We start from the raw sequence: 3,193 nt of genomic DNA, 5'->3' as shown, positions 1-3,193 counted from the left end.
GTGTGTGTGTGTGTGTGTGTGTGTGTGTGTGTGTGTGTGTGTAGGGTAGTGCTGCCTTTTTGTGTGTAAGGACTGGGATGCAGTTGATCATTCCAATATCCTGGATAACAATTACTACAAAGAAGCGTCTAACTCAATGCATCTGTAGTGCTGAAGCTGAGAAACCTTGACTATACAATAGCACAATGAGGGAGAAATTGATGAAAACTAATTCTGTCCAATACTAAGACTGAGAAGCAATCTAAACAAATGGTCAACAAGGGATTGAGAAAAACTGCTCTGACTTCATCTTATGAAATAAATACCCTGGGAAGAAAAAAAAAAAGTGTGCTCGGGGTAGGAGAGGAAAAAATGCATTCCATTCTCCCCTGTATCTTGACTCAGAGTCCCACGATTTGATCAGCAGAAATGGAGCCTCACACCCTGTCTGCTCACTGGGACCCATGCCTGAGGTAAGGATAAGACTTTGTCATCCATCTCTTGTCACCACTTTCTATGTTAAAGCAAGATAAGATGCATTCGTGTTTAGAGAAAGTTGGAAAGGAGACAGAAGACAGCAGAGGGTGGTGCTGGTAAAGATTGTTCTGGGATAACAAGAACAATCGAGTCCAGTAACAGGAGCAGAGGTAAGACAAAATACTGTCTCTGTGAATTACATTCTATATGTCTTGAAATCTGTAACGTGGCGAATGAATCACAGCAGCAGGCAGTGGTGACAGGAGGAAGATGCCCCCTTGTGACTGTATTTTATAAGAATATCTCTGCCTTGTGAATTTAACAGACATTCTCCCACATATAAAGCTTAGGAACACATGTCACTCCATGCATCATGCAAGTGGAATTACCTGGAGATAGAGTTTTGGGTAGAAAAACTCTGGGATGGAGACACCGAGAGCAATTAAAAAGCAATAAATGGAAATGAATGTTGATAATCTGATTATGATACTAGATGCAGACAAAATGTTTTAAAATGTCCATCACTTTATGTTTATTTCATTTGCTCCTGCCAAAACCCTCATAATGAATATAACAATTGGCCCTTATATATGATACCCATCTCCTTTTCATAGAAGAACTACAGCTAGTAAGGTGGTACATGCATATGAAAACATAAATGGATTTTTGTATGTCATTTCAGTACAAGACAAGTTGAAATGTATTCCTTCTGTTTCTGGCTCTGTTTTGTTTTTTGAGATACGGTCTTGCTCTACAACCCAGGGTGGTTTGGAGTTCACTATAGAGTCCATGCTGGCTTAGAGCTCACAACAATCCTCCTGCCTCAGCTTCCCAGATGCTGGGGTTATAGATATGAGCTATGACACAACTTGCCATGTGTCATTTCTTGCCAGCTCTTCAAGCTTGCAGGGAAGGGGTTGTGTAAACTTGTCGTTCATTCCCTGTGTTCTAGCAATGCCGCACTTCCTCAGATAACTAGGTCTCTGGTTTCCACTGAATAAGACTTTGCTTTTGATGAACCCTAGAGAAAGCAATCAAGCAACTTCCAATCTGACCAACATATAGTCTACTCCATACAACAGTACCCAGTCCGCTTTTGGAAATTAGCACCCAGCCAGTACCGGCTCATGAGGATTCTAACAGCTGTTGGGACCACTCCTGAAGCCCCTCTCCTAGCCTATTATATGTAGGCATGAACTGCTTACTTTCTATGGCAAAATACATGGAATTAAAGTCGGACACACTATTTTTAAAGAAATGTGGTCCCAAGAAATGCCTTCCATAGGACACACTCATCATCCCTTTGTCTTGCAAGTGAGTGACTGAACTCTATACTGGTCGTCTTGATGGTCTACTGACGCAATATCACATAGACTATTTATCTGCCTCTCTTTAAGTAAAAGGTAACTTGATCTCTAAATTGTGGTCAGGAAACCAGATTTCAGTTTTTTTACTGTGCTGTTAGGGTTTCTCCTGTGTGTGAACCTCCGGAAGTCAACCAGAAACCTGGGTAGAATTCTGAAAAGTCATTAAGTAATTAGAAACCACATTATCTTTTTCCAAGCAGCTCAGGAGTGAACTAATGAGTCTCCAAGCCCTGTGCTCCCAGGATCTCCCCTAAAATTCTCATTCTCATTTTTCTTTAATAGCATTTAAAATTACATTTAGGTGTGTGTGTGTGTGTGTGTGTGTGTGTGTGTGTGTGTGTGTGTGTATACCTGTTTATGGAGGTCAGAGCACAACTTTTGGGGAGTCAGTTCACTCGTTCTACTATGTAGGTCTTGAATCCAGCTCAAGTTGTCAGGCTTGATGACAGGTGTCTTCACCCACTGAGCCATCTTGCTGGCCTTACTTTCTATTTTCTGAGGATCAGGTTACTAGTCTTCTGTTCAGAAGTTAGGACCTGAGATTCCCTGCCATCCTGAATGTTTCTGTGAATGTGCTTACATCTGGGCCAAATTGTAGAAGGACTCAGAGGTTTTGCCCATCTTAGGATTTCTCCACTAAGAAGGTTCTTCCTCCAAGTTTTGGTTCCTGTAGGGTCCTCTTGCAATTAGCCTCTTCCCTGGCTACCTTTGAAGGGGTCGCCTGGAGGGTGAAAAATGAAAAAAAAAAAAAAAAAAAAAACAAAAAAAAAACAGGAAAATGAACAAGCAAGCAAGGAAACAAAGAGAATGATATCTGCATCCTGTCCTCTACATGCTGGAACTTGGACACCCCTTCTGGAACAGTGTACCACCATCTAATTTGCGGCTTTGGTCTATGCTGATTTACCTTCTTGCATCCTAGAGGAATAAAAGTGGTAAACTCATTGTTGCTTCAGAATTCAGTGAATTCTGGTGTCTTCCAGTCCACCTGATACTAGTGACCTTTTAATGTCCTATAACTTCAGCTCCACACACTCTGCACCGATTTTATAGCTGTGTTCACTGGGAAAGGCGGGGTGATGCACACTTACTCCACTGTACTGGAAACTAGAATAATTTATAATTCAAGTAATAATCTCATTTCTTCTATATTTGTACAAAGACATCTTTTTAAATTTTTTTAATAATAACTACATGATTAGAAGAAGCATTTCATTACAGCTTTATCATATTCAGTAATGGTTTCCAGAGCAAAGATACATCTCTTTCAAAAGTGGCTATAAAATTTTTAGGTTCAATGTTGAATTAATACAGTTATACAATATCAAACTCAGTATAAGCCCTGTAAGACATAAAATTGAATGAGTTTT

The 3,193-nt window shown here is 40.2% G+C and overlaps 1 long non-coding RNA gene across 2 annotated transcripts in view; it reads left to right on the top strand.

The window, feature by feature from the left end:
* LOC103751241 overlaps nucleotides 1–3,193 on the top strand; it is a 12,202-nt gene that overhangs the window by 3,300 nt on the left and 5,709 nt on the right. The window contains exons 3-4 of one of the 2 annotated variants that reach the window (XR_003847236.1): nucleotides 385–452; nucleotides 1,409–2,582. This is a non-coding gene — a long non-coding RNA (uncharacterized LOC103751241). Of the gene's footprint in view, nucleotides 1–384; nucleotides 453–1,408; nucleotides 2,583–3,193 lie in introns of those variants that run through there. The other variant, XR_003847235.1, reaches the window with a different exon arrangement.

The sequence above is a fragment of the Nannospalax galili genome, unplaced genomic scaffold, assembly GCF_000622305.1.
Source record: "Nannospalax galili isolate Female #2095 unplaced genomic scaffold, S.galili_v1.0 scaffold666, whole genome shotgun sequence".
Taxonomy (NCBI): Eukaryota; Metazoa; Chordata; class Mammalia; order Rodentia; family Spalacidae; genus Nannospalax; species Nannospalax galili.
Note: the sequence above shows the minus strand (reverse complement) of the source record. Positions and strands in the feature narration are given on the sequence as shown.